The following is a 24148-nucleotide window of genomic DNA, read 5'->3' on the forward strand; positions in this document are numbered from 1 at the left end:
CTTCACTTGACAGGGGGGTACCCGAGCAGCGACCCTCCCCAGCTCTAGCCCAACTTCTACTTACCTGGCAGGTGAGATACTATGATCATGTAGGTGCTTCTCCCAGGGCAAGGCTCACCCATTGCACTCTGGGTGTGCTGCTCCTGCGATTTCCCCAAATGTGGGAAACTTGACTGCATAATTTGTGTTTCCCCTGGTCGGCTCTCATATAATTCAGATCTCTTTGTCTCAGGTCTCTCTCCAGCCTAGTTTGCTGTCTGTTTCAACTTCTCTTTTCTTGAGCCGCTCCCTTCTATGCCCTTGCGCACTATCCTGACTTCTCCCGTCTGCTTACTTTGTGCCTTCCAATGCACAATGCAAACTACAGGTAGTGCTGCAGGGCCCACACCCTTTTACTTGCCGTTCAGAGCAGCTCTGGAGCTGTTACAGTGCCCAGCTGCTGCAAGAAATCAGCTTGAATGCTTCAGGGGCTGGGGCATAGCCAACATGAGCCCCACACCGAAGGAGGGTGGAGGTGTTTAATGCGAACTAGGGGTCATCCAAGCGCCGCAAAAGGCCGCCATGCCCTGCACGCCCCTTTTCTCTTTTCATATGCAGACGAGGGTTGAAGCTAACTTTGACCCACTGCTTGGATGACATCACCGTATGCAAATCCATCTGCTGCAGGCCTTCCCCCAGGAATGCTTGTACTAGTTGTTGCATTTGGTTTGTTGTTTGGGGGTGCTTCAGTATTAGGCAGCCTTCTGCCCTCCCATGTTTATCTGGAAATATGTGTTCTCCCTGCAGTTGTTGTCCCCAGATGAGAGTTCCCTTGTGCTGCCTCAGTTGAATCTCCTTTACTTGACAGAGATGTGCCTGAGCAGCGGCCCTCCCCAGCCCTATCCAAAATCATACTTATTTTGCATAGGCGATACCATGGTCATGAAGATTGTTCTCCCAGGGTGAGGTTCATTCATTGCATTCTGGGTATGCTGACCCCTGTGATTTCCCCAAATGTGGGAAACTCGACTGCATTATTTGTGGTAGTGGGGGACTGTGTTTGTGCTTTCCTCTGGACAGCTCTGGTAAAAGTCAGATTTATTTGTCTCAGATCTTCCTCTAGCCTTGTTCTTCTTTCGAGAGTTCCCTTGTGCTGCCTCAGTTGGATCTCTTTCACTTGACAGGGGGGTGCCAGAGCAGCGACCCTCCTCAGCTCTAGCCCAACTCCTACTTACCTGCCAGGTGAGATACTTTGATCATGAAGGTGCTTCTCCCAGGGCAAGGCTCACCCATTGCACTCTGGGTGTGGTGCCCCTGCGATTTCCCCAAATGTGGGAAGCTTGACTGCATAATTTGTGTTTCCCCTGGTCAGCTCTCGTATAATTCAGATCTCTTTGTCTCAGGTCTCTCTCCAGCCTAGTTTGCTGTCTGTTTCCACTTCTTTTTTCATGAGCCCCTCCCTTTTATACCCTTGTGCACTATCCTGACTTCTCCTCCTGTCTGCTTACTTTGTGCCTTCCAATGCACAATGCAAACTACAGGTAGTGCTGCAGGGCCCACACCCTTTTACTTGCCGTACAGAGCAGCTCTGGAGCTGTTACAGTGCCCAGCTGCTGCAAGAAATCAGCTTGAATGCTTCAGGGGCTGGGGCATAGCCAACATGAGCCCCACACCGAAGGAGGGTGGAGGTGTTTAATGTGAACTAGGGGTCATCCAAGCGCCGCAAAAGGCCGCCATGCCCTGCACGCCCCTTTTCTCTTTTCATATGCAGACGAGGGTTGAAGCCAACTTTGACCCACTGCTTGGATGACATCACCGTATGCAAATCCATCTGCTGCAGGCCTTCCCCCAGGAATGCTTGCACTAGTTGTTGCATTTGGTTTGTTGTTTGTGGGTGCTTCAGTATTAAGCAGCCTTCTGCCCTCCCATGTTCATCTGAAAATATGTGTTCTCCCTGCAGTTGTTGTCCCCAGATGAGAGTTCCCTTGTGCTGCCTCAGTTGAATCTCCTTTACTTGACAGAGATGTGCCTGAGCAGCGGCCCTCCCCAGCCCTATCCCAAATCATACTTATTTTGCATAGGAGATACCATGGTCATGAAGATTGTTCTCCCAGGGTGAGGTTCATTCATTGTATTCTGGGTATGCTGACCCCTGTGATTTCCCCAAATGTGGGAAACTCGACTGCATTATTTGTGGTAGTGGGGGACTGTGTTTGTGCTTTCCTCTGGTCAGCTCTGGTAAAAGTCAGATTTATTTGTCTCAGATCTTCCTCTAGCCTTGTTCTTCTTTCGAGAGTTCCCTTGTGCTGCCTCAGTTGGATCTCTTTCACTTGACAGGGGGGTGCCCGAGCAGCGACCCTCCCCAGCTCTAGCCCAACTCCTACTTACCTGCCAGGTGAGATACTATGATCATGAAGGTGCTTCTCCCAGGGCAAGGCTCACCCATTGCACTCTGATTTCCCCAAATGTGGGAAGCTTGACTGCATAATTTGTGTTTCCCCTGGTCGGCTCTCGTATAATTCAGATCTCTTTGTCTCAGGTCTCTCTCCAGCCTAATTTGCTGTCTGTTTCCACTTCTTTTTTCATGAGCCCCTCCCTTTTATACCCTTGTGCAATATCCTGACTTCTCCTCCTGTCTGCTTTCTTTGTGCCTTCCAATGCACAATGCAAACTACAGGTAGTGCTGCAGGGCCCACACCCTTTTACTTGCCTTACAGAGCAGCTCTGGAGCTGTTACAGTGCCCAGCTGCTGCAAGAAATCAGCTTGAATGCTTCAGGGGCTGGGGCATAGCCAACATGAGCCCCACACCGAAGGAGGGTGGAGGTGTTTAATGCGAACTAGGGGTCATCCAAGCGTCGCAAAAGGCCGCCATGCCCTGCACGCCCCTTTTCTCTTTTCATATGCAGACGAGGGTTGAAGCCAACTTTGACCCACTGCTTGGATGACATCACCGTATGCAAATCCATCTGCTGCAGGCCTTCCCCCAGGAATGCTTGCACTAGTTGTTGCATTTGGTTTGTTGTTTGGGGGTGCTTCAGTATTAGGCAGCCTTCTGCCCTCCCATGTTCATCTGAAAATATGTGTTCTCCCTGCAGTTGTTGTCCCCAGATGAGAGTTCCCTTGTGCTGCCTCAGTTGAATCTCCTTTACTTGACAGAGATGTGCATGAGCAGCGGCCCTCCCCAGCCCTATCCCAAATCATACTTATTTTGCATAGGAGATACCATGGTCATGAAGATTACTCTCCCAGGGTGAGGTTCATTCATTGCATTCTGGGTATGCTGACCCCTGTGATTTCCCCAAATGTGGGAAACGCGACTGCTTTATTTGTTGGTAGTGGGGGGACTGTGTTTGTGCTTTCTTCTGGTCAGCTCTGGTAAAAGTCAGATTTCTTTGTCTCAGATCTTCCTCTAGCCTTGTTCTTCTTTCGAGAGTTCCCTTGTGCTGCCTCAGTTGGATCTCCTTCACTTAACAGGGGGGTGCCCGAGCAGCGACCCTCCCCAGCTCTAGCCCAACTCCTACTTACCTGCCAGGTGAGATACTATGATCATGAAGGTGCTTCTCCCAGGGCAAGGCTCACCCATTGCACTCTGGGTGTGCTGCCCCTGCGATTTCCCCAAATGTGGGAAACTTGACTGCATAATTTGTGTTTCCCCTGGTCGGCTCTCGTATAATTCACATCTCTTTGTCTCAGGTCTCTCTCCAGCCTAGTTTGCTGTCTGTTTCCACTTCTCTTTTCTTGAGCCGCTCCCTTCTATGCCCTTGCGCACTATCCTGACTTCTCCCGTCTGCTTACTTTGTGCCTTCCTACGCACAATGCGAACTACAGGTAGTGCTGCAGGGCCCACACCCTTTTAGTTGCCTTACAGAGCAGCTCTGGAGCTGTTACAGTGCCCAGCTGCTGCAAGAAATTAGCTTGAATGCTTCAGGGGCTGGGGCATAGCCAACATGAGCCCCACACCGAAGGAGGGTGGAGGTGTTTAATGCGAACTAGGGGTCATCCAAGCGCCGCAAAAGGCCGCCATGCCCTGCATAACCCTTTTCTCTTTTCATATGCAGATGAGGGTTCCAGCCAACTTTGGCCCACTGCTTGGATGACATCACCGTATGCAAATCCGTCTTCTGCAGACCTTCACCCAGGAACGCTTTTACTAGTTGTTGCATTTGGTTTGTTGTTTGGGGGTGCTTCAGTATTAGGCAGCCTTCTGTCCTCCCATGTTCATCTGAAAATATGTGTTCTCCCTGCAGTTGTTGTCCCCAGATGAGAGTTCCCTTGTGCTGCCTCAGTTGAATCTCCTTTACTTGACAGAGATGTGCCTGAGCAGCGGCCCTCCCCAGCCCTATCCCAAATCATACTTATTTTGCATAGGAGATACCATGGTCATGAAGATTGTTCTCCCAGGGTGAGGTTCATTCATTGCATTCTGGGTATGCTGACCCCTGTGAATTTCCCAAATTTGGGAAACTCGACTGCATTATTTGTGGTAGTGGGGGACTGTGTTTGTGCTTTCCTCTGGTCAGCTCTGGTAAAAGTCAGATTTCTTTGTCTCAGATCTTCCTCTAGCCTTGTTCTTCTTTCGAGAGTTTCCTTGTGCTGCCTCAGTTGGATCTCCTTCACTTGACAGGGGGGTGCCCGAGCAGCGACCCTCCCAAGCTCTAGCCCAACTCCTACTTACCTGCCAGGTGAGATACTATAATCAGGAAGGTGCTTCTCCCAGGGCAAGGCTCACCCATTGCACTCTGGGTGTGCTGCTCCTGCGATTTCCCCAAATGTGGGAAACTTGACTGCATAATTTGTGTTTCCCCTGGTCGGCTCTCGTATAATTCAGATCTCTTTGTCTCAGGTCTCTCTCCAGCCTAGTTTGCTGTCTGTTTCAACTTCTCTTTTCTTGAGCTGCTCCCTTCTATGCCCTTGCGCACTATCCTGACTTCTCCCGTCTGCTTACTTTGTGCCTTCCAATGCACAATGCAAACTACAGGTAGTGCTGCAGGGCCCACACCCTTTTACTTGCCGTTCAGAGCAGCTCTGGAGCTGTTACAGTGCCCAGCTGCTGCAATAAATCAGCTTGAATGCTTCAGGGGATGGGGCATGGCCAACATGAGCCCCACACCAAAGGAGGGTGGGGGTGTTTAATGCGAACTAGGGGTCATCCAAGCACCGCAAAAGGCCGCCATGCCCTGCACGCCCCTTTTCTCTTTTCATATGCAGATGAGGGTTGAAGCCAACTTTGACCCACTGCTTGGATGACATCACCGTATGCAAATCCGTCTTCTGCAGAACTTACCCCAGGAATGCTTGCACTAGTTGTTGCATTTGGTTTGTTGTTTGGGGGTGCTTCAGTATTAGGCAGCCTTCTGCCCTCCCATGTTCATCTGAAAATATGTGTTCTCCCTGCAGTTGTTGTCCCCAGATGAGAGTTCCCTTGTGCTGCCTCAGTTGAATCTCCTTTACTTGACAGAGATGTGCATGAGCAGCGGCCCTCCCCAGCCCTATCCCAAATCATACTTATTTTGCATAGGAGATACCATGGTCATGAAGATTACTCTCCCAGGGTGAGGTTCATTCATTGCATTCTGGGTATGCTGACCCCTGTGATTTCCCCAAATGTGGGAAACGCGACTGCTTTATTTGTTGGTAGTGGGGGACTGTGTTTGTGTTTTCCTCTGGTCAGCTCTGGTAAAAGTCAAATTTCTTTGTCTCAGATCTTCCTCTAGCCTTGTTCTTCTTTCGAGAGTTTCCTTGTGCTGCCTCAGTTGGATCTCCTTCACTTGACAGGGGGGTGCCCGAGCAGCGACCCTCCCCAGCTCTAGCCCAACTCCTACTTACCTGCCAGGTGAGATACTATGATCATGAAGGTGCTTCTCCCAGGGCAAGGCTCACCCATTGCACTCTGGGTGTGCTGCCCCTGCGATTTCCCCAAATGTGGGAAACTTGACTGCATAATTTGTGTTTCCCCTGGTCAGGTCTCGTATAATTCAGATCTCTTTGTCTCAGGTCTCTCTCCAGCCTAGTTTGCTGTCTTTTTCAACTTCTCTTTTCTTGAGCTGCTCCCTTTTATACCCTTGTGCACTATCCTGACTTCTCCTCCTGTCTGCTTACTTTGTGCCTTCCAATGCGCAATGCAAACTACAGGTAGTGCTGCAGGGCCCACACCCTTTTACTTGCCTAACAGAACAGCTCTGGAGCTGTTACAGTGCCAAGCTGCTGCAAGAAATCAGCTTGAATGCTTCAGGGGATGGGGCATGGCCAACATGAGCCCCACACCGAAGGAGGGTGGGGGTGTTTAATGCGAACTAAGGGTCATCCAAGCGCCGCAAAAGGCCGCCATGCCCTGCATACCCCTTTTCTCTTTTCATATGCAGATGAGGGTTCCAGCCAACTTTGGCCCACTGCTTGGATGACATCACCGTATGCAATTCCGTCTTCTGCAGAACTTCCCCCAGGAATGCTTGTACTAGTTGTTGCATTTGGTTTGTTGTTTGGGGGTGCTTCAGTATTAGGCAGCCTTCTGCCCTCCCATGTTCATCTGAAAATATGTGTTCTCCCTGCAGTTGTTGTCCCCAGATGAGAGTTTCCTTGTGCTGCCTCAGTTGAATCTCCTTTACTTGACAGAGATGTGCATGAGCAGCGGCCCTCCCCAGCCCTATCCCAAATCATACTTATTTTGCATAGGAGATACCATGGTCATGAAGATTGTTCTCCCAGGGTGAGGTTCATTCATTGCATTTTGGGTATGCTGACCCCTGTGATTTCCCCAAATGTGGGAAACTCGACTGCATTATTTGTGGTAGTGGGGGACTGTGTTTGTGCTTTCCTCTGGTCAGCTCTGGAAAAAGTCAGATTTCTTTGTCTCAGATCTTCCTCTAGCCTTGTTCTTCTTTCGAGAGTTCCCTTGTGCTGCCTCAGTTGGATCTCTTTCACTTGACAGGGGGGTGCCCGAACAGCGACTTTCCCCAGCTCTAGCCCAACTCCTACTTACCTGCCAGGTGAGATACTATGATCATGAAGGTGCTTCTCCCAGGGCAAGGCTCACCCATTGCACTCTGGGTGTGCTGCCCCTGCGATTTCCCCAAATGTGGGAAACTTGACTGCATAATTTGTGTTTCCCCTGGTCGGCTCTCGTATAATTCAGATCTCTTTGTCTCAGGTCTCTCTCCAGCCTAGTTTGCTGTCTGTTTCCACTTCTCTTTTCTTCAGCCGCTCCCTTCTATACCCTTGTGCACTATCCTGACTTCTCCTCCCATCTGCTTACTTTGTGCCTTCCAATGCACAATGCAAACTACAGGTAGTGCTGCAGGGCCCACACCCTTTTACTTGCCTTACAGAGCAGCTCTGGAGCTGTTACAGTGCCCAGCTGCTGCAAGAAATCAGCTTGAATGCTTCAGGGGATGGGCATGGCCAACATGAGCCCCACACCAAAGGAGGGTGGAGGTGTTTAATGCGAACTAGGGGTCATCCAAGCACCGCAAAAGGCCGCCATGCCCTGCACGCCCCTTTTCTCTTTTCATATGCAGATGAGGGTTGAAGCCAACTTTGACCCACTGCTTGGATGACATCACCGTATGCAAATCCGTCTTCTGCAGAACTTCCCCCAGGAATGCTTGGACTAGTTGTTGCATTTGGTTTGTTGTTTGGGGGTGCTTCAGTATTAGGCAGCCTTCTGCCCTCCCATGTTCATCTGAAAATATGTGTTCTCCCTGCAGTTGTTGTCCCCAGATGAAAGTTCCCTTGTGCTGCCTCAGTTGAATCTCCTTTACTTGACAGAGATGTGCATGAGCAGCGGCCCTCCCCAGCCCTATTCCAAATCATACTTATTTTGCATAGGAGATACCATGGTCATGAAGATTTTTCTCCCAGGGTGAGGTTCATTCATTGCATTTTGGGTATGCTGACCCCTGTGATTTCCCCAAATGTGGGAAACTTGACTGCATTATTTGTGGTAGTGGGAGACTGTGTTTGTGCTTTCCTCTGGTCAGCTCTGGTAAAAGTCAGATTTCTTTGTCTCAGATTTTCCTTTAGCCTTGTTCTTCTTTCGAGAGTTCCCTTGTGCTGCCTCAGTTGGATCTCCTTCACTTTACAGGGGGGTACCCGAGCAGCGACCCTCCCCAGCTCTAGCCCAACTCCTACTTACCTGCCAGGTGAGATACTATGATCATGAAGGTGCTTCTCCCAGGGCAAGGCTCACCCATTGTACTCTGGGTGTGCTGCTCCTGCGATTTCCCCAAATGTGGGAAACTTGACTGCATAATTTGTGTTTCCCCTGGTCGGCTCTCGTATAATTCAGATCTCTTTGTCACAGGTCTCTCTCCAGCCTAGTTTGCTGTCTGTTTCCACTTCTCTTTTCTTCAGCCGCTCCCTTCTATACCCTTGTGCACTATCCTGACTTCTCCTCCCGTCTGCTTACTTTGTGCCTTCCAATGCACAATGCAAACTACAGGTAGTGCTGCAGGGCCCACACCCTTTTACTTGCCTTACAGAGCAGCTCTGGAGCTGTTACAGTGCCCAGCTGCTGCAAGAAATCAGCTTGAATGCTTCAGGGGATGGGGCATGGCCAACATGAGCCCCACACCAAAGGAGGGTGGAGGTGTTTAATGCGAACTAGGGGTCATCCAAGCACCGCAAAAGGCCGCCATGCCCTGCACGCCCCTTTTCTCTTTTCATATGCAGATGAGGGTTGAAGCCAACTTTGACCCACTACTTGGATGACATCACCGTATGCAAATCCGTCTTCTGCAGAACTTCCCCCAGGAATGCTTGCACTAGTTGTTGCATTTGGTTTGTTGTTTGGGGGTGCTTCAGTATTAGGCAGCCTTCTGCCCTCCCATGTTCATCTGAAAATATGTGTTCTCCCTGCAGTTGTTGTCCCAAGATGAGAGTTCCCTTGTGCTGCCTCAGTTGAATCTCCTTTACTTGACAGAGATGTGCATGAGCAGCGGCCCTCCCCAGCCCTATTCCAAATCATACTTATTTTGCATAGGAGATACCATGGTCATGAAGATTTTTCTCCCAGGGTGAGGTTCATTCATTGCATTTTGGGTATGCTGACCCCTGTGATTTCCCCAAATGTGGGAAACTTGACTGCATTATTTGTGGTAGTGGGAGACTGTGTTTGTGCTTTCCTCTGGTCAGCTCTGGTAAAAGTCAGATTTCTTTGTCTCAGATTTTCCTTTAGCCTTGTTCTTCTTTCGAGAGTTCCCTTGTGCTGCCTCAGTTGGATCTCCTTCACTTTACAGGGGGGTACCCGAGCAGCGACCCTCCCCAGCTCTAGCCCAACTCCTACTTACCTGCCAGGTGAGATACTATGATCATGAAGGTGCTTCTCCCAGGGCAAGGCTCACCCATTGTACTCTGGGTGTGCTGCTCCTGCAATTTCCCCAAATGTGGGAAACTTGACTGCATAATTTGTGTTTCCCCTGGTCGGCTCTCGTATAATTCAGATCTCTTTGTCTCAGGTCTCTCTCCAGCCTAGTTTGCTGTCTGTTTCAACTTCTCTTTTCTTGAGCCGCTCCCTTCTATGCCCTTGCGCACTATCCTGACTTCTCCTCCCGTCTGCTTACTTTGTGCCTTCCAATGCACAATGCAAACTACAGGTAGTGCTGCAGGGCCCACACCCTTTTACTTGCCTTACAGAGCAGCTCTGGAGCTGTTACAGTGCCCAGCTGCTGCAAGAAATCAGCTTGAATGCTTCAGGGGCTGGGGCATAGCCAACATGAGCCCCACACCGAAGGAGGGTGGAGGTGTTTAATGCAAACTAGGGGTCAGACAAGCGCCGCAAAAGGCCACCATGCCCTGCACGCCCCTTTTCTGTTTTCATATGCAGACGAGGGTTGAAGCCAACTTTAACCCACTGCTTGGATGACATCACCATATGCAAATCCATCTGCGGCAGGCCTTCCCCCAGGAATGCTTGCACTAGTTGTTGCATTTGGTTTGTTGTTTGGGGGTGCTTCAGTATTAGGCAGCCTTCTGCCCTCCCATGTTCATCTGAAAATATGTGTTCTCCCTGCAGTTGTTGTCCCAAGATGAGAGTTCCCTTTTGCTGCCTCAGTTGAATCTCCTTTACTTGACAGAGATGTGCATGAGCAGCGGCCCTCCCCAGCCCTATTCCAAATCATACTTATTTTGCATAGGAGATACCATGGTCATGAAGATTTTTCTCCCAGGGTGAGGTTCATTCATTGCATTTTGGGTATGCTGACCCCTGTGATTTCCCCAAATGTGGGAAACTTGACTGCATTATTTGTGGTAGTGGGAGACTGTGTTTGTGCTTTCCTCTGGTCAGCTCTGGTAAAAGTCAGATTTCTTTGTCTCAGATTTTCCTTTAGCCTTGTTCTTCTTTCGAGAGTTCCCTTGTGCTGCCTCAGTTGGATCTCCTTCACTTTACAGGGGGGTACCCGAGCAGCGACCCTCCCCAGCTCTAGCCCAACTCCTACTTACCTGCCAGGTGAGATACTATGATCATGAAGGTGCTTCTCCCAGGGCAAGGCTCACCCATTGTACTCTGGGTGTGCTGCTCCTGCGATTTCCCCAAATGTGGGAAACTTGACTGCATAATTTGTGTTTCCCCTGGTCGGCTCTCGTATAATTCAGATCTCTCTGTCTCAGGTCTCTCTCCAGCCTAGTTTGCTGTCTGTTTCCACTTCTCTTTTCTTCAGCCGCTCCCTTCTATACCCTTGTGCACTATCCTTGCAATGGTACAAGACAGCTTTTCCTTGCCAATATCTCTCTTTTGCAAAGAGCTGCGCATTGGAAAATTCAGGGCTATGTCGTGTAGATTATGGCCTAACAGGAGGCTTTAAAATTTTCTTTCTAGTGACCTTCGTTTGGGAGAAAAATGCAAAGGTACAAGACAGCTTTTCCTTGCCAATATCTCTCTTTTGCAAAGAGCTGCGCATTGGAAAATTCAGGGCTATGTCGTGGATTTTTGAAAGAAAACAATACTGTCAATATACTATTAAAACAAATTAAAATGGTAAAAGTTATTGTACTTTAAGTAAAAATAAAAGCTAAAATATCAATCCCAGTTTTGGATTACTTTAATGAACAAAAAAAAATGCATATAGCAAAGGATAGTTTCAATCTGCCTACCTCTGGGTTATGGGCCCAGCATGCTTCCATTGCAGTACTCTGCTGCACATGTAAGTGCAAGAGATCCTGAAGCACTCACTCATCATGCGAAAGTACCAATGTGTTTCTTCATTGGTTGCTGGAAGAAACATCTTACAAACACTCTCCAGATTATTGACTTTTTAAAGTTTTTCTAGGAAACGTTCTAGATGAATGCTTATTAGTCTTTGTCAGTATATACTTTTTGCAAAGTGTCTCTGTGGCGCAATCGGTTAGTGTGTTCAGCTATTAATCAAAAGGTTGGTGGTTCAATCCCACCCAGGGACGTAATTGACCTTGTGATCAGATTTTGGTGATATTTAAGTAGACAAGTCAAAATTGCAAACCCCCTCTTATGGTGTAGGGTACCTGGCCTTCTCTGATGTAATCAGAGTTAGATTTGATTCAGTGATTTTATAAAAACAGCTAGGAAGCACAATTTAGCAGTGGGTTGCAGAGAAAAAGAAATATGCTGGCAGAAAAATCCAATTGAGTGATTAAACAGCTCTTCATTTTCTGGCTTTATTTTTATGCTAACTAATTTGTTCTCTGAAAAGTGTCCACAAAGCCAAGTATCTGATTAACATATTTGTAGTGATGGTTTTTCACCTATTACTAAATTAAACTTGCTTCATTGGAAAGGCAGCAAGATGCATCCTCATTTCAATATCTACTGAAATAATACAGGTTGACACCAGGAAACATTAACGCCACTGCATCCTTGCTGCTTTCTCATGTGGAAGTCTGTTTAATGTGAAAACAAGGTGATATCTAATTAGCACACAGGTAAGGAATTAAGAAAATCTTTATTTAAGGGTGAAGATGTTTCTCACAAAATCGTTGCCCCAATGCATCATTGAAATTCAAGCTGGAAAGATGATTTTAATATATCACTTGTACATTTTGTATTGCTCTTCTGGTGACAATGTAGTTTGTTTTTGTCAATTACCATTTTAATAATCGGGTAAAGAAAATTAATTGGATTTTTGAAAGAAAACAATACTGTCAATATACTATTAAAAAAAATTAAAATGGTAAAAGTTATTGTACTTTAAGTAAAAATAAAAGCTAAAATATCAATCCCAGTTTTGGATTACTTTAATGAACAAAAAAAAATGCATATAGCAAAGGATAGTTTCAATCTGCCTACCTCTGGGTTATGGGCCCAGCATGCTTCCAGTGCAGTACTCTGCTGCACATGTAAGTGCAAGAGATCCTGAAGCACTCACTCATCATGCGAAAGTACCAATGTGTTTCTTCATTGGTTGCTGGAAGAAACATCTTACAAAAACTCTCCAGATTATTGACTTTTTAAAGTTTTTCTAGGAAACGTTCTAGATGAATGCTTATTAGTCTTTGTCAGTATGTACTTTTTGCAAAGTGTCTCTGTGGCGCAATCGGTTAGTGTGTTCAGCTATTAATCAAAAGGTTGGTGGTTCAATCCCACCCAGGGACGTAATTGACCTTGTGATCAGATTTTGGTGATATTTAAGTAGACAAGTCAAAATTTCGAAAACCCCTGTTATGGTGTAGGGTACCTGGCCTTCTCTGATGTAATCAGAGTTAGATTTGATTCAGTGATTTTATAAAAACAGCTAGGAAGCACAATTTAGCAGTGGGTTGCAGAGAAAAAGAAATATGCTGGCAAAAAAATCCAATTGACTGATTAAACAGCTCTTCATTTTCTGGCTTTATTTTTATGCTAACAAATTTGTTCTCTGAAAAGTGTCCACAAAGCCAAGTATCTGATTAACATCTTTGTAGGGATGGTTTTTCACCTATTACTAAATTAAACTTGCTTCATTGGAAAGGCAGCAAGATGCATCCTCATTTCAATATCTACTGAAATAATACAGGTTGACACCAGGAAACATTAACGCCACTGCATCCTTGCTGCTTTCTCATGTGGAAGTCTGTTTAATGTGAAAACAAGGTGATATCTAATTAGCACACAGGTAAGGAATTAAGAAAATCTTTATTTAAGGGTGAAGATGTTTCTCACAAAATCGTTGCCCCAATGCATCATTGAAATTCAAGCTGGAAAGATGATTTTAATATATCACTTGTACATTTTGTATTGCTCTTCTGGTGACAATGTAGTTTGCTTTTGTCAATTACCATTTTAATAATCGGGTAAAGAAAATTAATTGGATTTTTGAAAGAAAACAATACTGTCAATATACTATTAAAACAAATTAAAATGGTAAAAGTTATTGTACTTTAAGTAAAAATAAAAGAGCAAAAATATCAATCCCAGTTTTGGAAAATTCAGGGCTATGTCGTGTAGATGATGGCCTAACAGGAGGCTTTAAAATTTTCTTTCTAGTGCCCTTCGTTTGGGAGAAAAATGCAAAGGTACAAGACAGCTTTTCCTTGCAAATATCTCTCTTTTGCAAAGAGCTGCGCATTAAAAAATTCAGGGCTATGTCGTGTAGATGATGGCCTAACAGGAGGCTTTAAAATTTTCTTTCTAGTGCCCTTCGTTTGGGAGAAAAATGCAATGGTACAAGACAGCTTTTCCTTGCCAATATCTCTCTTTTGCAAAGAGCTGCGCATTGGAAAATTCAGGGCTATGTCGTGTAGATGATGGCCTAACAGGAGGCTTTAAAAAAATTTTTCTAGTGTCCTTCGTTTGGGAGAAAAATGCAATGGTACAAGACAGCTTTTCCTTGCCAATATCTCTCTTTTGCAAAGAGCTGCGCATTGGAAAATTCAGGGCTATGTCGTGTAGATGATGGCCTAACAGGAGGCTTTAAAATTTTCTTTCTAGTGTCCTTCGTTTGGGAGAAAAATGCAAAGGTACAAGACAGCTTTTCCTTGCCAATATCTCTCTTTTGCAAAGAGCTGCGCATTGGAAAATTCAGGGCTATGTCGTGTAGATGATGGCCTAACAGGAGGCTTTAAAATGTTCTTTCTAGTGTCCTTCGTTTGGGAGAAAAATGCAATGGTACAAGACAGCTTTTCCTTGCCAATATCTCTCTTTTGCAAAGAGCTGCGCATTGGAAAATTTAGGGCTATGTCGTGTAGATGATGGCCTAACAGGAGGCTTTAAAATTTTCTTTCTAGTGTCCTTCGTTTGGGAGAAAAATGCAAAGGTACAAGACAGCTTTTCCTTGCCAATATCTCTCTTTTGCAAAGAGCTGCGCATTGGAAAATTCAGGGCTATGTCGTGTAGATGATGGCCTAACAGGAGGCTTTAAAATTTTCTTTCTAGTGTCCTTCGTTTGGGAGAAAAATGCAAAGGTACAAGACAGCTTTTCCTTGCCAATATCTCTCTTTTGCAAAGAGCTACGCATTGGAAAATTCAGGGCTATGTCGTGTAGATGATGGCCTAACAGGAGGCTTTAAAATTTTCTTTCTAGTGTCCTTCGTTTGGGAGAAAAATGCAAAGGTACAAGACAGCTTTTCCTTGCCAATATCTCTCTTTTGCAAAGAGCTACTCATTGGAAAATTCAGGGCTATGTCGTGTAGATGATGGCCTAACAGGAGGCTTTAAAATTTTCTTTCTAGTGCCCTTCGTTTGGGAGAAAAATGCAAAGGTACAAGACAGCTTTTCCTTGCCAATATCTCTCTTTTGCAAAGAGCTGCGCATTAAAAAATTCAGGGCTATGTCGTGTAGATGATGGCCTAACAGGAGGCTTTAAAATTTTCTTTCTAGTGCCCTTCGTTTGGGAGAAAAATGCAATGGTACAAGACAGCTTTTCCTTGCCAATATCTCTCTTTTGCAAAGAGCTGCGCATTGGAAAATTCAGGGCTATGTCGTGTAGATGATGGCCTAACAGGAGGCTTTAAAATTTTCTTTCTAGTGTCCTTCGTTTGGGAGAAAAATGCAATGGTACAAGACAGCTTTTCCTTGCCAATATCTCTCTTTTGCAAAGAGCTGCGCATTGGAAAATTCAGGGCTATGTCGTGTAGATGATGGCCTAACAGGAGGCTTTAAAATTTTCTTTCTAGTGTCCTTCGTTTGGGAGAAAAATGCAAAGGTACAAGACAGCTTTTCCTTGCCAATATCTCTCTTTTGCAAAGATCTGCGCATTGGAAAATTCAGGGCTATGTCGTGTAGATGATGGCCTAACAGGAGGCTTTAAAATGTTCTTTCTAGTGTCCTTCGTTTGGGAGAAAAATGCAATGGTACAAGACAGCTTTTCCTTGCCAATATCTCTCTTTTGCAAAGAGCTGCGCATTGGAAAATTTAGGGCTATGTCGTGTAGATGATGGCCTAACAGGAGGCTTTAAAATGTTCTTTCTAGTGTCCTTCGTTTGGGAGAAAAATGCAATGGTACAAGACAGCTTTTCCTTGCCAATATCTCTCTTTTGCAAAGAGCTGCGCATTGGAAAATTCAGGGCTATGTCGTGTAGATGATGGCCTAACAGGAGGCTTTAAAATGTTCTTTCTAGTGTCCTTCGTTTGGGAGAAAAATGCAAAGGTACAAGACAGCTTTTCCTTGCCAATATCTCTCTTTTGCAAAGATCTGCGCATTGGAAAATTCAGGGCTATGTCGTGTAGATGATGGCCTAACAGGAGGCTTTAAAATGTTCTTTCTAGTGTCCTTCGTTTGGGAGAAAAATGCAATGGTACAAGACAGCTTTTCCTTGCCAATATCTCTCTTTTGCAAAGAGCTGCGCATTGGAAAATTTAGGGCTATGTCGTGTAGATGATGGCCTAACAGGAGGCTTTAAAATGTTCTTTCTAGTGTCCTTCGTTTGGGAGAAAAATGCAATGGTACAAGACAGCTTTTCCTTGCCAATATCTCTCTTTTGCAAAGAGCTGCGCATTGGAAAATTCAGGGCTATGTCGTGTAGATGATGGCCTAACAGGAGGCTTTAAAATGTTCTTTCTAGTGTCCTTCGTTTGGGAGAAAAATGCAATGGTACAAGACAGCTTTTCCTTGCCAATATCTCTCTTTTGCAAAGAGCTGCGCATTGGAAAATTCAGGGCTATGTCGTGTAGATGATGGCCTAACAGGAGGCTTTAAAATTTTCTTTCTAGTGTCCTTCATTTGGGAGAAAAATGCAAAGGTACAAGACAGCTTTTCCTTGCCAATATCTCTCTTTTGCAAAGAGCTACGCATTGGAAAATTCAGGGCTATGTCGTGTAGATGATGGCCTAACAGGAGGCTTTAAAATTTTCTTTCTAGTGACCTTCGTTTGGGAGAAAAATGCAATGGTACAAGACAGCTTTTCCTTGCCAATATCTCTCTTTTGCAAAGAGCTGCGCATTGGAAAATTTAGGGCTATGTCGTGTAGATGATGGCCTAACAGGAGGCTTTAAAATTTTCTTTCTAGTGCCCTTCGTTTGGGAGAAAAATGCAATGGTACAAGACAGCTTTTCCTTGCCAATATCTCTCTTTTGCAAAGAGCTGCGCATTGGAAAATTCAGGGCTATGTCGTGTAGATGATGGCCTAACAGGAGGCTTTAAAATTTTCTTTCTAGTGTCCTTCGTTTGGGAGAAAAATGCAAAGGTACAAGACAGCTTTTCCTTGCCAATATCTCTCTTTTGCAAAGAGCTACGCATTGGAAAATTCAGGGCTATGTCGTGTAGATGATGGCCTAACAGGAGGCTTTAAAATTTTCTTTCTAGTGACCTTCGTTTGGGAGAAAAATGTAAAGGTACAAGACAGCTTTTCCTTGCCAATATCTCTCTTTTGCAAAGAGCTGCGCATTGGAAAATTCAGGGCTATGTCGTGTAGATGATGGCCTAACAGGAGGCTTTAAAATTTTCTTTCTAGTGACCTTCGTTTGGGAGAAAAATGCAAAGGTACAAGACAGCTTTTCCTTGCCAATATCTCTCTTTTGCAAAGAGATGCGCATTGGAAAATTCAGGGCTATGTCGTGTAGATGATGGCCTAACAGGAGGCTTTAAAATTTTCTTTCTAGTGACCTTCGTTTGGGAGAAAAATGCAAAGGTACAAGACAGCTTTTCCTTGCCAATATCTCTCTTTTGCAAAGAGCTGCGCATTGGAAAATTCAGGGCTATGTCGTGTAGATGATGGCCTAACAGGAGGCTTTAAAATTTTCTTTCTAGTGCCCTTCGTTTGGGAGAAAAATGCAATGGTACAAGACAGCTTTTCCTTGCCAATATCTCTCTTTTGCAAAGAGCTGCGCATTGGAAAATTCAGGGCTATGTCGTGTAGATGATGGCCTAAAAGGAGGCTTTAAAATTTTCTTTCTAGTGTCCTTCGTTTGGGAGAAAAATGCAAAGGTACAAGACAGCTTTTCCTTGCCAATATCTCTCTTTTGCAAAGAGCTACGCATTGGAAAATTCAGGGCTATGTCGTGTAGATGATGGCCTAACAGGAGGCTTTAAAATTTTCTTTCTAGTGTCCTTCGTTTGGGAGAAAAATGCAAAGGTACAAGACAGCTTTTCCTTGCCAATATCTCTCTTTTGCAAAGAGCTACGCATTGGAAAATTCAGGGCTATGTCGTGTAGATGATGGCCTAACAGGAGGCTTTAAAATTTTCTTTCTAGTGACCTTCGTTTGGGAGAAAAATGCAAAGGTACAAGACAGCTTTTCCTTGCCAATATCTCTCTTTTGCAAAGAGCTGCGCATTGGAAAATTCAGGGCTATGTCGTGTAGATGATGGCCTAACAGGAGGCTTTAAAATGTTCTTTCTAGTGTCCTTCGTTTGGGAGAAAAATGCAATGGTACAAGACAGCTTTTCCTTGCCAATATCTCTCTTTTGCAAAGAGCTGCGCATTGGAAAATTCAGGGCTATGTCGTGTAGATGATGGCCTAACAGGAGGCTTTAAAATTTTCTTTCTAGTGTCCTTCGTTTGGGAGAAAAATGCAAAGGTACAAGACAGCTTTTCCTTGCCAATATCTCTCTTTTGCAAAGAGCTACTCATTGGAATATTCAGGGCTATGTCGTGTAGATGATGGCCTAACAGGAGGCTTTAAAATTTTCTTTCTAGTGCCCTTCGTTTGGGAGAAAAATGCAAAGGTACAAGACAGCTTTTCCTTGCAAATATCTCTCTTTTGCAAAGAGCTGCGCATTAAAAAATTCAGGGCTATGTCGTGTAGATGATGGCCTAACAGGAGGCTTTAAAATTTTCTTTCTAGTGCCCTTCGTTTGGGAGAAAAATGCAATGGTACAAGACAGCTTTTCCTTGCCAATATCTCTCTTTTGCAAAGAGCTGCGCATTGGAAAATTCAGGGCTATGTCGTGTAGATGATGGCCTAACAGGAGGCTTTAAAAATTTTTTTCTAGTGTCCTTCGTTTGGGAGAAAAATGCAATGGTACAAGACAGCTTTTCCTTGCCAATATCTCTCTTTTGCAAAGAGCTGCGCATTGGAAAATTCAGGGCTATGTCGTGTAGATGATGGCCTAACAGGAGGCTTTAAAATTTTCTTTCTAGTGTCCTTCGTTTGGGAGAAAAATGCAAAGGTACAAGACAGCTTTTCCTTGCCAATATCTCTCTTTTGCAAAGAGCTGCGCATTGGAAAATTCAGGGCTATGTCGTGTAGATGATGGCCTAACAGGAGGCTTTAAAATGTTCTTTCTAGTGTCCTTCGTTTGGGAGAAAAATGCAATGGTACAAGACAGCTTTTCCTTGCCAATATCTCTCTTTTGCAAAGAGCTGCGCATTGGAAAATTTAGGGCTATGTCGTGTAGATGATGGCCTAACAGGAGGCTTTAAAATTTTCTTTCTAGTGTCCTTCGTTTGGGAGAAAAATGCAATGGTACAAGACAGCTTTTCCTTGCCAATATCTCTCTTTTGCAAAGAGCTGCGCATTGGAAAATTCAGGGCTATGTCGTGTAGATGATGGCCTAACAGGAGGCTTTAAAATTTTCTTTCTAGTGTCCTTCGTTTGGGAGAAAAATGCAAAGGTACAAGACAGCTTTTCCTTGCCAATATCTCTCTTTTGCAAAGAGCTACGCATTGGAAAATTCAGGGCTATGTCGTGTAGATGATGGCCTAACAGGAGGCTTTAAAATTTTCTTTCTAGTGTCCTTCGTTTGGGAGAAAAATGCAAAGGTACAAGACAGCTTTTCCTTGCCAATATCTCTCTTTTGCAAAGAGCTTCTCATTGGAAAATTCAGGGCTATGTCGTGTAGATGATGGCCTAACAGGAGGCTTTAAAATTTTCTTTCTAGTGCCCTTCGTTTGGGAGAAAAATGCAAAGGTACAAGACAGCTTTTCCTTGCCAATATCTCTCTTTTGCAAAGAGCTGCGCATTAAAAAATTCAGGGCTATGTCGTGTAGATGATGGCCTAACAGGAGGCTTTAAAATTTTCTTTCTAGTGCCCTTCGTTTGGGAGAAAAATGCAATGGTACAAGACAGCTTTTCCTTGCCAATATCTCTCTTTTGCAAAGAGCTGCGCATTGGAAAATTCAGGGCTATGTCGTGTAGATGATGGCCTAACAGGAGGCTTTAAAATTTTCTTTCTAGTGTCCTTCGTTTGGGAGAAAAATGCAATGGTACAAGACAGCTTTTCCTTGCCAATATCTCTCTTTTGCAAAGAGCTGCGCATTGGAAAATTCAGGGCTATGTCGTGTAGATGATGGCCTAACAGGAGGCTTTAAAATTTTCTTTCTAGTGTCCTTCGTTTGGGAGAAAAATGCAAAGGTACAAGACAGCTTTTCCTTGCCAATATCTCTCTTTTGCAAAGATCTGCGCATTGGAAAATTCAGGGCTATGTCGTGTAGATGATGGCCTAACAGGAGGCTTTAAAATGTTCTTTCTAGTGTCCTTCGTTTGGGAGAAAAATGCAATGGTACAAGACAGCTTTTCCTTGCCAATATCTCTCTTTTGCAAAGAGCTGCGCATTGGAAAATTTAGGGCTATGTCGTGTAGATGATGGCCTAACAGGAGGCTTTAAAATGTTCTTTCTAGTGTCCTTCGTTTGGGAGAAAAATGCAATGGTACAAGACAGCTTTTCCTTGCCAATATCTCTCTTTTGCAAAGAGCTGCGCATTGGAAAATTCAGGGCTATGTCGTGTAGATGATGGCCTAACAGGAGGCTTTAAAATTTTCTTTCTAGTGTCCTTCATTTGGGAGAAAAATGCAAAGGTACAAGACAGCTTTTCCTTGCCAATATCTCTCTTTTGCAAAGAGCTACGCATTGGAAAATTCAGGGCTATGTCGTGTAGATGATGGCCTAACAGGAGGCTTTAAAATTTTCTTTCTAGTGACCTTCGTTTGGGAGAAAAATGCAATGGTACAAGACAGCTTTTCCTTGCCAATATCTCTCTTTTGCAAAGAGCTGCGCATTGGAAAATCCAGGGCTATGTCGTGTAGATGATGGCCTAACAGGAGGCTTTAAAATTTTCTTTCTAGTGTCCTTCGTTTGGGAGAAAAATGCAAAGGTACAAGACAGCTTTTCCTTGCCAATATCTCTCTTTTGCAAAGAGCTACGCATTGGAAAATTCAGGGCTATGTCGTGTAGATGATGGCCTAACAGGAGGCTTTAAAATTTTCTTTCTAGTGACCTTCGTTTGGGAGAAAAATGCAAAGGTACAAGACAGCTTTTCCTTGCCAATATCTCTCTTTTGCAAAGAGCTGCGCATTGGAAAATTCAGGGCTATGTCGTGTAGATGATGGCCTAACAGGAGGCTTTAAAATGTTCTTTCTAGTGTCCTTCGTTTGGGAGAAAAATGCAATGGTACAAGACAGCTTTTCCTTGCCAATATCTCTCTTTTGCAAAGAGCTGCGCATTGGAAATGACAATGCTAAATTCCCTTGTCGTATAAACAACCCTTATGAAGCTAAGAACACTGTACGCTGTTTACTTAAGAAATACCGTAATGATACGCTATTTGCGTAACGATCGCTCAGCCGTAGGCGAGACGCTCAAGCGTCACGTTCGCTCACGGCCCAGTGATCACAGGACACGTTATTGGTTATGTCTAGGGGAAAGATTCGCTATGGCGTAGCATACGCTCGAGACCACGAGGAGGTCACCAGCGATGCAGACGCTCACAACACTATACCTTGATATTAAACCTTATACCGATGAAACACACAGAATACCTTAATGTGAGTACAGGGTGTAAATGCAACCTTGTGTAGCCTGACTACCTACAAAGCTGTTTGAGCGTCACCGACGCTCAAGTGAACACTTAACACTATAGTAAATACACTGATACTGGTTTAGGGTTCCAAAGCCTATTATCTGTATTATATCTAGTATACTTGTAAAAGAGTAACACAGTACAAATGATACACTACAATATAACAAAGACTTCCTAACCAAACACCTAACTAAGGGATAAACTACAATGCTATCCTGGTCTAACACAATACAATACCATACTATAATACTACGAAGTATTTAAGAGAAAAGAGGAGAGAGAGAGATAGAGAGAGAGAGAGAAAGAGAGATATTGGCTCGCAGAAAGACAATGATTACGGAGAGAACTTACGCACAAAGGGTATGATCGCCTGCGCCTCGATATCCAGCTCCCGATTATCAGCAGATAACCGTTGATGAGAGAGTGAGAGCTGGATGTGGTCGGCCTGCCTATTTATGCCCCACACACAATGCAATCTCCTGGTCCTACAATCCTACAGTTTATTGGACACAGGAATTCGGCCCTGTACTGTAACCAAAGGTCATAGGGTGATTCATACAGGTGGGCTGTGACGATTTCCAACAGCTCAGGTGGGTGGGGAACTGGGTTTCCCGCCGCATACCTGAGTATGTGCAAATCATAGAAATGGACATAAACTTCTTATGTCCATAACTATTCGCACGAGCGATTAATACGCTCCAAACCAACACCGGAATATTGCTAATTAAATACTCTTCCGATGGATACCAAACACTGCTGTATGACTCCTGTTAGACCCTTCGTGCAATACAAAGAGGGATTCCTCCGCTCAGGGACATTCTATCTAAACCAAACTTACAGAAACTATTGAGGGGAACATGATCTATAAACTACATTAATTGTGAACTTTTGTAACGAATGAGTCGCACGCTACGATCACATAAACTCTACCGTAAATGCGCATACTGCGCGTGCGAGTGCACGCTATTGCGGGTATGCGCTTCCACGGGAGAGCGTACGCATGCGCAGCACGGACCAGTGTGCGGTGCAAATATGGCAGTGTGCATTAAGACATTTTTCTGACTTCGACAGAAAATTCAGGGCTATGTCGTGTAGATGATGGCCTAACAGGAGGCTTTAAAATTTTCTTTCTAGTGACCTTCGTTTGGGAGAAAAATGCAAAGGTACAAGACAGCTTTTCCTTGCCAATATCTCTCTTTTGCAAAGAGCTGCGCATTGGAAAATTCAGGGCTATGTCGTGTAGATGATGGCCTAACAGGAGGCTTTAAAATTTTCTTTCTAGTGTCCTTCGTTTGGGAGAAAAATGCAAAGGTACAAGACAGCTTTTCCTTGCCAATATCTCTCTTTTGCAAAGAGCTGCGCATTGGAAAATTCAGGGCTATGTCGTGTAGATGATGGCCTAACAGGAGGCTTTAAAATTTTCTTTCTAGTGTCCTTCGTTTGGGAGAAAAATGCAATGGTACAAGACAGCTTTTCCTTGCCAATATCTCTCTTTTGCAAAGAGCTACGCATTGGAAAATTCAGGGCTATGTCGTGTAGATGATGGCCTAACAGGAGGCTTTAAAATTTTCTTTCTAGTGACCTTCGTTTGGGAGAAAAATGCAATGGTACAAGACAGCTTTTCCTTGCCAATATCTCTCTTTTGCAAAGAGCTGCGCATTGGAAAATCCAGGGCTATGTCGTGTAGATGATGGCCTAACAGGAGGCTTTAAAATTTTCTTTCTAGTGTCCTTCGTTTGGGAGAAAAATGCAAAGGTACAAGACAGCTTTTCCTTGCCAATATCTCTCTTTTGCAAAGAGCTACGCATTGGAAAATTCAGGGCTATGTCGTGTAGATGATGGCCTAACAGGAGGCTTTAAAATTTTCTTTCTAGTGACCTTCGTTTGGGAGAAAAATGCAAAGGTACAAGACAGCTTTTCCTTGCCAATATCTCTCTTTTGCAAAGAGCTGCGCATTGGAAAATTCAGGGCTATGTCGTGTAGATGATGGCCTAACAGGAGGCTTTAAAATGTTCTTTCTAGTGTCCTTCGTTTGGGAGAAAAATGCAATGGTACAAGACAGCTTTTCCTTGCCAATATCTCTCTTTTGCAAAGAGCTGCGCATTGGAAATGACAATGCTAAATTCCCTTGTCGTATAAACAACCCTTATGAAGCTAAGAACACTGTACGCTGTTTACTTAAGAAATACCGTAATGATACGCTATTTGCGTAACGATCGCTCAGCCGTAGGCGAGACGCTCAAGCGTCACGTTCGCTCACGGCCCAGTGATCACAGGACACGTTATTGGTTATGTCTAGGGGAAAGATTCGCTATGGCGTAGCATACGCTCGAGACCACGAGGAGGTCACCAGCGATGCAGACGCTCACAACACTATACCTTGATATTAAACCTTATACCGATGAAACACACAGAATACCTTAATGTGAGTACAGGGTGTAAATGCAACCTTGTGTAGCCTGACTACCTACAAAGCTGTTTGAGCGTCACCGACGCTCAAGTGAACACTTAACACTATAGTAAATACACTGATACTGGTTTAGGGTTCCAAAGCCTATTATCTGTATTATATCTAGTATACTTGTAAAAGAGTAACACAGTACAAATGATACACTACAATATAACAAAGACTTCCTAACCAAACACCTAACTAAGGGATAAACTACAATGCTATCCTGGTCTAACACAATACAATACCATACTATAATACTACGAAGTATTTAAGAGAAAAGAGGAGAGAGAGAGATAGAGAGAGAGAGAGAAAGAGAGATATTGGCTCGCAGAAAGACAATGATTACGGAGAGAACTTACGCACAAAGGGTATGATCGCCTGCGCCTCGATATCCAGCTCCCGATTATCAGCAGATAACCGTTGATGAGAGAGTGAGAGCTGGATGTGGTCGGCCTGCCTATTTATGCCCCACACACAATGCAATCTCCTGGTCCTACAATCCTACAGTTTATTGGACACAGGAATTCGGCCCTGTACTGTAACCAAAGGTCATAGGGTGATTCATACAGGTGGGCTGTGACGATTTCCAACAGC

At 44.6% G+C, this 24148-nt stretch overlaps 16 non-coding genes and 2 pseudogenes across 16 annotated transcripts; all 18 read left to right on the plus strand.

Moving 5' to 3' along the window:
* Nucleotides 1–56: 56 nt before the first annotated feature.
* On the plus strand, nucleotides 57–198 carry LOC135019768 (U1 spliceosomal RNA; annotated as a pseudogene).
* Nucleotides 199–890: 692 nt separating this feature from the next.
* Nucleotides 891–1054, plus strand: LOC135019707 (U1 spliceosomal RNA). The gene has a single exon (XR_010217228.1). It is a non-coding gene; the product is annotated as a U1 spliceosomal RNA (small nuclear RNA).
* A 152-nt stretch (nucleotides 1055–1206) lies between these two features.
* On the plus strand, nucleotides 1207–1369 carry LOC135019886 (U1 spliceosomal RNA). Its single transcript, XR_010217385.1, has one exon. It is a non-coding gene; the product is annotated as a U1 spliceosomal RNA (small nuclear RNA).
* A 674-nt stretch (nucleotides 1370–2043) lies between these two features.
* On the plus strand, nucleotides 2044–2207 carry LOC135020009 (U1 spliceosomal RNA). Its single transcript, XR_010217502.1, has one exon. It is a non-coding gene; the product is annotated as a U1 spliceosomal RNA (small nuclear RNA).
* A 972-nt stretch (nucleotides 2208–3179) lies between these two features.
* LOC135019774 (U1 spliceosomal RNA) lies at nucleotides 3180–3345 on the plus strand. Its single transcript, XR_010217289.1, has one exon. It is a non-coding gene; the product is annotated as a U1 spliceosomal RNA (small nuclear RNA).
* A 152-nt stretch (nucleotides 3346–3497) lies between these two features.
* On the plus strand, nucleotides 3498–3639 carry LOC135019805 (U1 spliceosomal RNA; annotated as a pseudogene).
* A 692-nt stretch (nucleotides 3640–4331) lies between these two features.
* Nucleotides 4332–4495, plus strand: LOC135019714 (U1 spliceosomal RNA). Its single transcript, XR_010217235.1, has one exon. It is a non-coding gene; the product is annotated as a U1 spliceosomal RNA (small nuclear RNA).
* Nucleotides 4496–4647: 152 nt separating this feature from the next.
* Nucleotides 4648–4810, plus strand: LOC135019827 (U1 spliceosomal RNA). Its single transcript, XR_010217336.1, has one exon. It is a non-coding gene; the product is annotated as a U1 spliceosomal RNA (small nuclear RNA).
* A 671-nt stretch (nucleotides 4811–5481) lies between these two features.
* On the plus strand, nucleotides 5482–5646 carry LOC135019795 (U1 spliceosomal RNA). The gene has a single exon (XR_010217309.1). It is a non-coding gene; the product is annotated as a U1 spliceosomal RNA (small nuclear RNA).
* A 152-nt stretch (nucleotides 5647–5798) lies between these two features.
* LOC135019787 (U1 spliceosomal RNA) lies at nucleotides 5799–5961 on the plus strand. Its single transcript, XR_010217301.1, has one exon. It is a non-coding gene; the product is annotated as a U1 spliceosomal RNA (small nuclear RNA).
* Nucleotides 5962–6635: 674 nt separating this feature from the next.
* On the plus strand, nucleotides 6636–6799 carry LOC135019712 (U1 spliceosomal RNA). Its single transcript, XR_010217233.1, has one exon. It is a non-coding gene; the product is annotated as a U1 spliceosomal RNA (small nuclear RNA).
* Nucleotides 6800–6951: 152 nt separating this feature from the next.
* On the plus strand, nucleotides 6952–7114 carry LOC135019779 (U1 spliceosomal RNA). Its single transcript, XR_010217294.1, has one exon. It is a non-coding gene; the product is annotated as a U1 spliceosomal RNA (small nuclear RNA).
* A 673-nt stretch (nucleotides 7115–7787) lies between these two features.
* Nucleotides 7788–7951, plus strand: LOC135019734 (U1 spliceosomal RNA). Its single transcript, XR_010217254.1, has one exon. It is a non-coding gene; the product is annotated as a U1 spliceosomal RNA (small nuclear RNA).
* Nucleotides 7952–8103: 152 nt separating this feature from the next.
* On the plus strand, nucleotides 8104–8266 carry LOC135019820 (U1 spliceosomal RNA). Its single transcript, XR_010217331.1, has one exon. It is a non-coding gene; the product is annotated as a U1 spliceosomal RNA (small nuclear RNA).
* A 674-nt stretch (nucleotides 8267–8940) lies between these two features.
* LOC135019736 (U1 spliceosomal RNA) lies at nucleotides 8941–9104 on the plus strand. The gene has a single exon (XR_010217256.1). It is a non-coding gene; the product is annotated as a U1 spliceosomal RNA (small nuclear RNA).
* A 152-nt stretch (nucleotides 9105–9256) lies between these two features.
* On the plus strand, nucleotides 9257–9419 carry LOC135019803 (U1 spliceosomal RNA). Its single transcript, XR_010217316.1, has one exon. It is a non-coding gene; the product is annotated as a U1 spliceosomal RNA (small nuclear RNA).
* A 674-nt stretch (nucleotides 9420–10093) lies between these two features.
* Nucleotides 10094–10257, plus strand: LOC135019737 (U1 spliceosomal RNA). The gene has a single exon (XR_010217257.1). It is a non-coding gene; the product is annotated as a U1 spliceosomal RNA (small nuclear RNA).
* A 152-nt stretch (nucleotides 10258–10409) lies between these two features.
* Nucleotides 10410–10572, plus strand: LOC135019814 (U1 spliceosomal RNA). Its single transcript, XR_010217324.1, has one exon. It is a non-coding gene; the product is annotated as a U1 spliceosomal RNA (small nuclear RNA).
* The last annotated feature ends 13576 nt before the right edge of the window (nucleotides 10573–24148 follow it).

This window comes from Pseudophryne corroboree, unplaced genomic scaffold (assembly GCF_028390025.1).
Source record: "Pseudophryne corroboree isolate aPseCor3 unplaced genomic scaffold, aPseCor3.hap2 scaffold_337, whole genome shotgun sequence".
Lineage (NCBI taxonomy): Eukaryota > Metazoa > Chordata > Amphibia > Anura > Myobatrachidae > Pseudophryne > Pseudophryne corroboree.